The 12,904-nt window shown below is 48.4% G+C and overlaps 1 protein-coding gene across 1 annotated transcript in view; it reads left to right on the forward strand.

The window, feature by feature from the left end:
* The first annotated feature begins 2,978 nt into the window (after window positions 1-2,978).
* caln2 (calneuron 2) overlaps window positions 2,979-12,904 on the forward strand; it is a 73,645-nt gene continuing 63,719 nt past the window's right edge. Inside the window, exon 1 of the mRNA XM_029770230.1 lies at window positions 2,979-3,687. The gene's annotated coding sequence lies outside the window, so the exon portion shown is untranslated. The remainder of the gene's footprint in view (window positions 3,688-12,904) is intronic.

Here is a 12,904-nt window from a genome sequence, read left to right on the forward strand (position 1 = left end):
CAGTCTGACACCCCAACACAGTAGAACAGTCTGACACCCCAACACAGTAGAACAGTATGACACCCCAACACAGCAGAACAGTCTGACACCCCAACACAGCAGAACAGTCTGACACCCCAACACAGTAGAACAGTCTGACACCCCAACACAGTAGAACAGTATGACACCCCAACACAGCAGAACAGTCTGGCACCCCAACACAGCAGAACAGAGTCTGACACCCCAACACAGCAGAACAGTCTGGCACCCCAACACAGCAGAACAGAGTCTGACACCCCAACACAGCAGAACAGAGTGTTAACCCTTCATGTATCTACGGGGGATAAAAGGCTGAGGTCTTAAATTAGTAGTAACCGACTTTTAATTACAGAAACGTACCAGTCGGGGAAAGAGATCCCAAACAGCACCCTATTCCCTATATAGTGCATTACTTTTGAACATGGGCTCTGGTCTAAAGTAGTACGCTATAAAGGGAACAGGGTGCCATTTGGGGCTCAGCAAATCTGTTCAGGCTTCCTCTTGGTGAAGCCTGGGGTTGAGCTACTCAAATCCCCTGGCATGAGAGGAATGGAGAAGAGATGTATATAATTAGTTTGCAGCTGCATAATTAGGATGCTGAGGAGTAGTGAAGTCTTCTAATCTTAGATATAGCTGGAGACTGCAAGGCCAGTCTGTGAGATGATGGGACTGGTGAAATGAGAGCTGTTGAGTACAGTATATACAGGTAGTAGGGCTGCATCCCAAATGGCACCCTGCCACATATAGTGTATTACTTTTAAACAAAGCCATATGGTGCCATTTGGGATGAATCCTAGGTGCTGGAAGGTATTTTGTATATGGGAGGTACAGTATGTAGCTCAGTGTAGCTTGTGCGTGGTTCTCTGTAGCTCAGTCTGGTCCTCTGTAGCTCAGTGTGGTCCTCTGTAGATCAGTGTGGTTCTCTGTAGATCAGTGTGGTTCTCTGTAGCTCAGTCTGGTCCTCTGTAACTCAGTGTGGTCCTCTGTAGATCAGTGTGGTTCTCTGTAGATCAGTGTGGTTCTCTGTAGCTCAGTCCGGTCCTCTGTAGATCAGTGTGGTTCTCTGTAGCTCAGTGTGGTCTTCTGTAGATCAGTGTGGTCCTCTATAACTCAGTGTGGTCCTCTGTAGCTCAGTGTGGTTCTCTGTAGCTCAGTGTGGTCCTCTGTAGCTCAGTGTGGTCCTCTGTAGCTCAGTGTGGTCCTCTGTAACTCAGTGTGGTCCTCTGTAGCTCAGTGTGGTCCTCTGTAGATCAGTCTGGTCTTCTGTAACTCAGTCCGGTCCTCTGTAGCTCAGTCTGGTCCTCTGTAACTCAGTGTGGTCCCCTGTAACTCAGTCCGGTCCTCTTTGGCTCAGTGTCGTCCTCTGTAACTCAGTCCGGTCCTCTGTAGATCAGTGTGGTTCTCTGTAGATCAGTGTGGTCCTCTGTAGCTCAGTCTGGTCCTCTGTAACTCAGTGTGGTCCTCTGTAACTCAGTGTGGTCCTCTGTAGCTCAGTCTGGTCCTCTGTAACTCAGTGTGGTCCTCTGTAGTTCAGTTGATAGAGAGATAAGCTTGCAGGTAAAATTTACGCTTGACTGTAAGTTGCTTTGTAATAAAGTGTCTGTTAAATGTGGTATAAATATACAGTGCCTTCAGAACGTATTCACATCTTTTTACATTTTCCACATTTTTGTGTTACAACCTGAATTTAAAATGTATTTCATTAAAATGTTTATGTCACCGATCTACACACAATACCCCATATTGTTGAAGTGGAATTCTGTTTGAAGAAAATGTTCTACATTAATACAAAATGAAAAGCTGAAATGTGTTGAGTCAATAAGTATTCAACCCCTTTGTTATGGCAAGCCTAAATAAGTTCAGGAGTAAAACTGTGCTTAACAAATCACATAATAAGTAGCATGGACTCATTCCGTGTTCTATAATAGTGGTTAACATGATTTTTTAATGACTACCCGATCTTTGTACCCCACACATACAATTATCTGTAAGGTCCCTCAATCGAGTAGTGAATTTCAAGAACAGATTCAACCACAAAGACCAGGGAGGATTTTCAATGTCTCGCAAAGTAGGGCACCATTTGGTAGATGTGTCAAAATAAAACATGGAGATGCTGAATATCCCTTTGAGCATTGTGAAGTTATTAATTAGAATGTGGATGATGTATCAATACACCTACTCACTACAAAGATACAGGCGTCCTTCCTAACTCAGTTGCCGGAGAGGAAGGAAACCGCTCAGGGATTTCACCATGAGGCCAAAGGTGACGTTAAAACAGTTACAGAGTTTAATGGCTGTGATAGGAGAAACTCACAGCTGTAATAGTGGCCAAAGGTGAATCTAACATGTATTGACTCGGGAGGTTGAATACTTATCTAATCAAGAAAATGTCAAGGGGTGTGAATACCTTCTGAAGGCAATGTATGTGTATATCTGGTGTGTCCAGCTGGTATTCAGGGTTTATCACATTCAGTATGAGGTTTGAAGGGGGATACATAAAGAGAGCACACCCTTGCCTTCCCCTTAACACTCCTCCCAAGTGCTAAAATCAGAATTGGTATAAGGGGCTCGATAAAGCTTGGTAAACTACATTCAATATTGACAGAGTGATGGTATAAATGTATAATTTATGAGCTGAGGGAATTGATTTTATTTCCCTAAGCACCATTTTAGAAGATCAATGAGTCCAGTCCAAAACTGTTACAGGTGAGAAGTAAGTTTACAACAGACTTGATCCAGGGAGATTGTCTTTCTGTTCTTCTAGTATTGATTGAGTGGACCACTACATTCTGGTTATTGTTTGCACACACACACACACACACACACACACACACACACCTGCTAGCCTATAAATCCCGGTGCGCGTGAGACAGCGCCCATTGAGCGGATCGGCATCACGGTCTCACCTACACCTCTGCTCAGAGCCGCGACGCCCCTCCCTCTCCCGGTCCACACCGATAAATGGGTTAATGCTGTCACCAGGAGAAGACAAATGAACCGAGCCACAACAGGAGATCCCTTTCTACCGAACTAGTCCCTCTTCGCTCGTCGTTGCTGCTTTATCGATTAAAGAAACATTCTCCTTCATTTGTTTTTGTGATTCGGAAAATATTTGATCTGCAAGATTTATTGAGACAGAGTAGCGGACTGGTATCACCGGCGCTCCAGATCCGTGGGCGACTGGGCAGGGAGGTGTCTGTCGGTCTGTCTGCTGCAGGAGTGAATCATTGCGTCGGGGTTCGGAAGATTAGACACCCCGCTTATCACCACTCCAACTCCCGGAGGTCTCTGATGGTATTTGGAGATAGAGACGGATAAGTGAGCCAATTCAAATAGATTACAGCTAAGCTGATATCGTCTGTGCACCTATCAAGTAGCCTGCCCTATAGGATTTGAAATGGGTTTTTAAAAAGGCACTACAAGTCTCACTGGATCACTTGGACCAGTGACGTTTTGGCGTTTGACATATCAGGTGATCTTGAAGAGAGAAAATAAAAGATTTGAAGATCATTACATTTTGTGGGGCATCCCAATCACTTCAAGAAAATAGCTGTCTGATATGAGTGTAAACAGAGTCGAGTCTGGGTGACCTCCCCCCACCCCCACCTCCACCCCCCAGCCTGATAAAAACGGATTGAATCTTAATTGACCGGATCAGCGTTTTAACAGGTAGGCACTTAACCGATCATTCAATTCAGTTGTGAGTGTTCGGTGATACGGGCTCTGGCTGTCGCCACTGATTAAAACATGTATGGGGTGTGAGTGTGTACCACCGTTAACGTGGAGACCGTTTGGGTGACTCACGTGCGGTCACACCGTTACGCTTGCCGCCAGCCTGCTGCACCTGTTGTAATTGGTGCAAATGGGAAAGAAACGGGATGCGCAGTTTTCACCCGCAGGGGACATATCCAAATGATAGACTGTGTGTGTGTGTCATTGGTAGAACGTCGACTACATCCGGCCGCTGTCATCGCATTCTACAACGGAACTGTTTTTCTTTGTTGAAGAATGAGATATCTTCATTAAGATTGTAATTTAGCTATGGGCTGAATTTAATTCTGCATAATTCAGCTCAATTTATTTTAAGGCTACACAAAATGTCACCTAATAATTAAAATGAATCTAACGTTCATAGCCTACATGATAATGATGTGTACGTGGGTCCGCGTGTGTGTATGTGAATAAGAGTGAAAGAGAGAGCGAGACCATTGCTTCTATTTATTGCAGCATGTGTTGCACAGTATTCAGTGGGGAGCGCCTGAATTGTTGTCCACTATCAGGTAAACAAGCTACAACTCCAGGCGTAGGCTAATTCAACTCTGTGTGGTTTAACATTCCCTTCCCACCCCTCCAGTCCATGTTTCTCTCTCTGAGAAATTGGGGCAATATCGTGTCATAAACCATAAACCGGTCATAAACCATCATGGCCAAACCTGTCACCTGTCATGCGCACATTCATCATATAGACAGAACTGTGAGTATGATAATGGAAGGAGAGAGTGCGCGTGCGCGCGCGCGTGTGTGTGCAGGGCCGGTTCCTGGCATAAGCGACATAAGTGAGGGGGCCCCCACCCAAAATATATATATGTATTTTTTTAGGAACTCCATTGGGGTCTCAACTAACTTTTAGAATAGTAGAATACACCAGGTGCAATTTCCAAATGTGGTTGTTCATCATCAGTTTTTCTCTTGTTATGTTAGTCACTCAATTAGCATGTCAGTGGTAAATTAGTCTAGCCACTAGCCAGCTATCTAAACTTGTAGTAATCATGGCTGAATACCGACAGGCACGCAGGGCAGGTGGTCAGGGGCCCTGACCTCCAGAAGCCCCCCATTGATTTTGTTAATCACTCTCACTCAGATATCATTAATATGGCATAAGTCTTGGAAAAGGGTGAAGAATTGCAAGAAATGTGCTTTAAAACTGAAAAGATGTCCCTCTACCCCATGGCAAAATGGGTAGAATTGCAGGATATTAGCCGTAAAACTGCACATCTCTCTGGCGTGTGTGTGTGTGTGTGTGTGTGTGTGTGTGTGTGTGTGTGTGTGTGTGTGTGCGTGCGACACAACGATTGTAACGGATGGAGCAAGTCCGCTATTTTCTTGTCACACTCAGGTCTCTTGGGTCATCTTGGCAGGATGGCGCAAGGCATGGTAACAAAGAAAATGCGAGGAGGTTATTTGCGCGGGCTGCTCTCTCCGTCGGACAGTCGGTGTGTTTAGTTGCTTGGACCGTAGTACAGTAGTAGCCAAGTGTAGTGTATGACAAAGACACAGTTCTGCCTCACTGATTGTCCTTGTAAGAATATTAGGGTTCTCTGTGCTTCTTTCAAACCACACTGCCAGAAGACCAAGGGCACTCATACACGCTCCTGCTTAAATCCTGCTTTGTGTAACGGAGACGCTAACAGACCTTTTCCCGCCCGGTGGCACACATCGGGCTGATGATGATGGGACCGGAGAGATTCGGGCTCGTGGAGTTACCGCTGCGCCCGGTAGACGTCGCCGGTTCACCTCCCCTGGAGTTGGCGGGAGAGGAGCCGCGCGCAACGGGTGACCATCACGGGATTGAGAGCCTGGCTCTGGCCTCGGTTGAGGTGCCGGTGAATGTAAACTGCAGTCCGTGGGGGTAAGAAACATCAACACGCGGGCTATACTGACTGATGCCGTGTGAAACCTAGGCTACTGTACAAGTCCTGTCACTGTGCAAGGTGACTTTGGTTTTTGGCTACTCGGCTACTTCATCATGACCGCTGGTTTGACAGCTAGTGCAATGTGACTACAGTGACTGGATGTCAGCATAGTGACAGTATAGAAAGATATCACAATTTGCAGTAGCCTGTTATTCTTAATCAGGGTGTTTTCCAAAGAAAAACAACACTGGCTTTGCTCCTGTTGTTATTTCCGGTGAACAGGTAGAGTCCTAGTTCTGTAGGCCTATGTTCTGATAGTGATAAAAAAAATTGAGCCAGGTCTTCCGCATCTTAACCGACAGTAGTTGACAGTCACTAGATGGAACTCACTGTATCCACCACTGTCGTGTCTGACGAGAAGGTGAATGTTATGTCTGGAGATCTATATATATGGCTCTAGTTGAGCATTATAGAGTTCATTTCCACAGGCTGATTTTGTGTTGGGTCATAATAACATAGACTACAGTTAACATGATATTTTGGAAATTTGTTGAATAACAGGGCTGATTATGCTGATAAAGGAGGTGAAAGTTTATATTGTCAGTCCAGCTGTTTTGCCCTCCCTGCCTGTCCAGGTCAGCTGTTAAGAATTCAATTGCAGGTAGAGGGACCAGGGAAACAGGGGCAGACTGGGAGAAGAATTCGGCCCTGGCATTTTATCGACACCATCCAACATTACTGTGCGAGCCGTCAACAAAATGAAGAGGTTTTCAGTGAAGTGACAATGTAGAACATATAGTCACCCTCCTCTTTAAGGAATACCTGGGATAGGATGAAAGTAATCCTTCTACCCCCCCCCAAAAAAAGATATAGATGTACTATTGTAAAGTGGTTGTTCCACTGGATATCATAAGGTGAATGCACCAATTTGTAAGTCGCTCTGGATAAGAGCGTCTGCTAAATGACGTAAATGTAAATATAGTCACCCTTTTAGTTTTTTGATCTTGGCTGTCTAACTGATAGTAGAGTTGGACCAGGTCTCTAGGCTGATGCCGCGTTTAAAATGGAATGTGAGTTTGTATGACCTCAGCTCAGCCAATCAGAAAGCTAGGCCTGCTTTTGGGTCGGCCGTTGCGCACTGATCAGCCAAGAGCTCATCATTATATATTAGTATAACAGAAATTGCACAAAAATCTTACCACAAAAATCTTAACAGGCCCACAACCCACCTTTTTTATTGAAATATTGTCAATATAGTGTCAATTGTGACCAGTCCACCGACTAAAAAATTGTCAAACCCATCTGGCATTTGACAGAATTGCCAGATGGCCAATCTGCCCCTGCAGGGAAATGTATGTTTAAAAAATATAGTTAGTTTAAAAAAGATGTATATTTTAAAGTATTTTTCCAGTATTATTGACAGGGATAGATAGAAATGAGAGAGGAGGCAGACAGACAGACAGTACCGACAGTACAGACAGCACAGACAGACAGTACAGTACAGTACAGACAGTACAGACAGACAGACAGACAGGACAGTATAGACAGACAGACAGGACAGGAAAGTATAGACAGACAGACAGGAAAGTATAGACAGACAGGACAGTACAGACAGACAGTACAGACAGCACAGACAGACAGTACAGTACAGACAGTACAGACATAACAGAGAGGGATGATAGGGAGAAGACCAAAGGGCCAGGATTCCATTCCATGCAGGCTAAGGACCGCATATGTACAGAGGGCGGTGGCCTTAACAACTCGACCTACCTCAGGCACAGGACATTTCTTGAGTATGATCACATTTAGACGACATGTTTCCCATTGGGCACAGGCGTCAGTTTAACATCTATTGATCACATTTAGACAACATGTTTGAATATTGGACTATCGTCAAATTATGTTAGATGTCCAGCAAGAGAAGACTTGACCAACCTGCAGGCTGCGTCAATGGTTATGTCACAGTGTGTAGGTGTATAATCGAAGGTGTGTGTGTGTGTGTGTGTGTGTGTGTGTGTTTAATGGCGTGTGATAGATATTGGACCGACCTTGACCTCTCCTCCACCACTAATGCATCTTTGTCCACCGGGAACGACTAAGGTGTGAGCAGCACATCTCTCTCTCTCTCCCTCCCCCTTCTCATCTCTCCCTTCAATCTGTGTGTGGCTGCTCTGCCCCCCCTCTTCTCTCCCCAACCTCTTCTGTCTTTCTTTCTCTCCATCCTATGGGGCCTCTGCGCTCACACAAACACACACACGCGCACGCGCACGCGCACGCGCACGCACACGCACACACACACACACACACACACACACACACACACACACACACACACACACACACACACACACACACACACACACACACACACACACACACACACACAGACAGACAGAGACACTCATCCTATCCTCACTGTCACTCTCCACCCCTGTTCTAAACCTGTGTTGGCAGTCTGTATCCAGACAACAATTCTATAATACATGACACAGAGGTTTCCCGCTGCAGTCTCAACCTGTCACCTCACGTCTGAGTCTGTCTGATTCCAAGCAATAGAGTTAATGTTTCCTTCTTTTCATCCCACAGCTAATTCAGGGGTTATTTTAGCATATTTTTATCGCTCTAAGCAGAGACAAAAGATAGAGATCGAGAGAGGGGGAAAGATAGATATAGAGACAGGTAGAGAGAGACAGAGAGAGAGAGCGATAGAGGGGGAAAGATAGATATAGAGACAGGGAGAGAGAGAGAGAATGATAGAGGGGGAAAATAGATATAGAGACAGGGAGAGAGAGAGAGAATGATAGAGGGGGAAAAATAGATATAGAGACAGGGAGAGAGTGAGACAGAGAGAGAGAGAGAGACGGACAAAGATATATATATAGAGACAGGCAGACAGAGACAGATAGACAGATACAGAGAACATTGTTTATGGTGGTTTGTGGGGGTTGTAGTTCACTGTGTGTAAGGTTATAGTTCACTGTGTTTGTGTGTGGCTCGTTAGCGGAATGTGGAACATCTAGTTGCTGTGGTGACCTGAGGGCCTTCACCGTGCACCTAAGCAAGTGGGACAGGATTAGAACCAAGAGCAGATGGGCTAAGTACCTCCCCCTAGAACACACACACATTAACCTGCAGCCCTCACATAGACATATTCAAATGAAACATTTTAATCCTACAGTGCATTCGTAAAGGATTCAGACCCCTTGACTTTTTCCACATTTTGCAACATTACAGCCTTATTCTAAAATTGATTACATTTATCAAGTTTGAAGGTAAGACCCAGATGCAGATTGTGTCGGAGTAACAATGTTTATTACGGCAAGAGGGCAGGCAAACGACAGGTCAAGGCAGGCAGGGGTCGATAACCAGAGTAGGGATAAAGGGTTGGGGCAAAGGGCTGTGAGACATGGGTTTAACTCGGGACACATGAAAAGTGGAGTGTATACAAAGGGTACAGGGCAACAGAAGACGAACAGCAGAGGGACTAATCATTTTATAGATGGGAATGGGCCAATAAACCATGGGGAGAGTTTGCGCGATTCCACCCGGAGGGCAGATCCCAGGTGGATAGCCATACCTTCTGCCTGATGGCGATCTGCTTGTCGTCGATACCTGGAGGTGGTCTTGAGGAGGGCCGACCGGGCTTTCCTCCAGGTACGACAACAGCGGCGGACAAACATCTGGGCAGAAGGTACGCCGACCTCTTCCTCCTGCTCGGGGAAGAGCGGGGGCTGATACCCCAAGGAACATTCAAAGGGCGATTGGCCCGTGGCAGAGCAGGGAAGGGTGTTGCGTGCGTATTCTACCCACATAAGCTGCTGGGCCCAGATGGTGGGGTTGGCGAGACCAGGCAGCGCAGTGTTGTCTCAAGGTCCTGGTTGGCTCGCTCCAACTGGCCATTGGACTGGGGGTGGAACCCAGAGGACAGGTTGGCCGACGACTCAATGAGGGTGCAGAACGCCTTCCAGAACTGGGACGAGAACTGGGACCCCGGTCGGAGACCATGTCCACGGGCAGTCCATGGATCTGGAAGACATGCTGCACCATGAGCTGGGCCGTCTCCTTGGCCAAGGGTAGTTTGGGGAGAGGAATGAAGTGGGTGGTCTTGGAAAACCAGTCGACCACAGTCAGGAGGGCAGTGTTGCCCTCAGACGGGGGGAGACCCGTGATGAAATCCAGGGATATGTGGGACCAGGGACGGTAAGGGAAAGGCAGAGGTTGCAGGAGGCCAGCCGGAGCTTGCCGAGGAGTCTTGTTCTGAGCACACACTGTGCAAGTGGTGATGAATGCGGAGACATCAGGGACCATGGTGGGCCACCAAAAGCATCGTCACACAAAAGCCAGGGTCCGGTCGGAACCTGGGTGGCAGGCCACTCCAGGACTGCGGAGCAGACCGTGTCAGGCACGAACATTCGGTTATCTGGACCCCCGGGGTTTAGCTAGGAACGCTGTGCCTCCCGGACCTGTTTCCCTATAACCCAGCTGAGTGCCGTTGCCAGGCACAAGGTGGGAAGGATGGTCTCTGGGGTAATAGCCGTGGGGCTATAACGGCGAGACAGTGCATCCGGCTTGACATTCTTGGATCCCGGTCGATATCAGAGGGAGAAGTTGAACCGTGTGAACAGCAGAGCCCATCTAGCTTTCCTGAAGGTGAGGTGTTTGGCGGTTTGGAGATACTCCAGATTTTTGTGGTTGGTCCATACGATGAACAGATGTTCCACTCCTTCCAGCCAGTGCCGCCATTCCTCCAATGCCAACTTCACTGGGAGAAGCTCACGATTTCCCACATTGTTGTTTTTCTCTTCGGCTTTGAGGCGATGGGAGAAGAAGGTGTAGTTTCAGGTCCAGAGCAGAACGCTGGGACAGGACCGCCCCCACTCCTACATCCGACGCATCGGCCTCCACCACGAACTGACGGGAGGGGTCAGGATGAACCAGAATGGGAGCAGTGGTGAAGCGATGTTTGAGGTGCCAGAACGCCCGGTCAGCAGCATGGGACTACGTGAACAGAACCTTGGGAGAAGTGAGTGCTGACAGGGGGAAAGCCAGGGTGCTGTAACCCCAGATGAAGCGGCGACCATAAGTTGGCGAACCCTAGGAAACATTGCTGCTGCACCCTGGACGAAGGCTGAGGCCAATTCACCACCACTCTCACCTTACCGGGATCCATCTGGACACTCCCAGCGGAGATTATGTACTCCAGAAAGGGGATGGTGGCGCGATGGAACTCGCTCTTCTCTGCCTTAACAAACAGCCGGTTATCTAGGAGGCATTGAAGAACCTTTCGGACGTGGAGCACGTTTTTGAGGGGAGCGGGAGAAGACGAGGATGTCATCAATGTAGATGGAGACGAACCGGTTCAACATGTCACGGAGAACATCATTTACCAGAGCCTGGAACACAGCTGGGGTGTTGGTGAGGCCAAATGGCATGACCAAATACTTGTAGTGGCCGCTGGCCATGTTGAAGGCGGTCTTCCACTCATCCCCCTCCCTTATCTGCACCAGATGGTAGGCATTCTGTAGATCCAGCTTGGAAAACACGGTGGCCCCTTGGAGCAGCTCGAAGGCCGAGTTGTTGAGTGGTAGCAGGTAGCGGTTCTTGACCATTATGTCGTTGAGTCTCCTGTAGTTGATGCACGGGCACAGGACCTTGTCCTTCTTCTCCACAAAGAAGAATCCTGCGCTGGCGGGAGAGGACAAAGGACGTATAAATCCTGCAGCTAGGGAGTCCCCAATATAGGTGTCCAAAGCCTTGGTCTCCGGTCCCGACAGCGAGTACAGTCACCCCCGGGGCGGAGTGGTGCTAGGGAAAAGGTCAATCCCGCAGTCATATGGTCGGTGCGGAAGAGAAGTGGCCCGAGCCTTGTTGAACACCTCCCGAAGGTCCTGGTTCTCCGCAGTAATGGCGGAGAGGTCCGGGGCACCTTCCAAGTCCCCAGGAAGATGTCCCGGGGCAGGTTGCGCTGACTTCAGACACTGGGTGTGGCAGAACGAACTCCAGCCTATGATGGCACCTGAAGACCAGTTGATGAGGGGATTGTGTCACTTGAACCAGGAGAATCCCAATACCATGGGAATCTGAGGAGACTTGAAGAGCAGGAATTGAATAGTCTCGCTGTGATTCCCTGACACCCGTAGGTTGATGGGAGTGGTAATATGAGTGACCCGGCCTACAGAGCGCCCGTCAAGCACACTAACATCCATGGGAGTGAAGCGGGGCTGAGTGGGGATGTTCAGCTCGGAAGCCAGGGTATCGTCCAAAAAACTCTCATCAGCCCCAAAATCAATGAGGACCCAGAGAGATTTAGACAGGCTTCCCCACAGCAGAATGGCAGAAATAGGGGTGCGAGCAAGGGAAGCAGGAAAGTTCTCCATATGGCCCACCAGAGTACTCGCTCCTACCAGTGAGCCTGATCTCTTTAAAGGACAAGAGGACACAAAATGACCAAGAGACCCGCAATACAGGCAACTCTTCATGTTGATTCTGTATTGCCGTTCCGCTGGCAATAGCCCAGCTCTACCTAGTTGCATAGGCTCGAGAAGCGGTGACTCTGCCGTCTTCGGCGACTCTCGGGGAAGTTCGGGATTGTCGGGGACTTCTGGGATGACTCGGAGACAAGGTGGAATCCCTGGACGTGCGAGCGAAGTCGAATTTCCTCTCCCTCCGTCGTTCCCTTGGTCGCCCATCGATTCGGATGGTCAAAGCAATGAGGGAATCAAAATCCGTAGGTAACTCGTCCTTGACCTCCTCCGAGATGCTGTGCAGGAACATATCGAACAGTGCTTCCTGGTTCCAAGCACTCTCCGCTGCCACCGTGCGGAAATCAACTGCATAGTCAGACACACTGCAGGAGTCCTGCCGAAGCTGGATTAGCTTCCGGGCAGCTTCTCTCCAGGAGAACAGGGTGTAACAAAACTTCTTCACCTCTCCCACGAACCCCTCCAGACTAACGCATATGGCCGGATGCTGTTCCCATACAGCAGTAGTCCAGGTGAGAGCCCTCCCAGACATCAGCGTGATGAGATAGGCTATCTTAGAGCAATCCGAGGAGAAGGAGGAGGGCTGAAGCTCAAAATGAGGGTACACTGAGCTAGAAACGCCCGACAGGTGCTCGACTCTCCATTGAAGTGTTCGGGGGGGGGGGGGGGGGGGGTAAACGGGGCTCCCGATGGTGGCTCCATGGGAGGAGATGGCATCGCACAGCTGGCCCGGGTCTGCTGGGTCGGTCATGGCCAGTTCGTACTATCAGG

The sequence above is a fragment of the Salmo trutta genome, chromosome 12 (genome assembly GCF_901001165.1).
Source record: "Salmo trutta chromosome 12, fSalTru1.1, whole genome shotgun sequence".
Lineage (NCBI taxonomy): Eukaryota > Metazoa > Chordata > Actinopteri > Salmoniformes > Salmonidae > Salmo > Salmo trutta.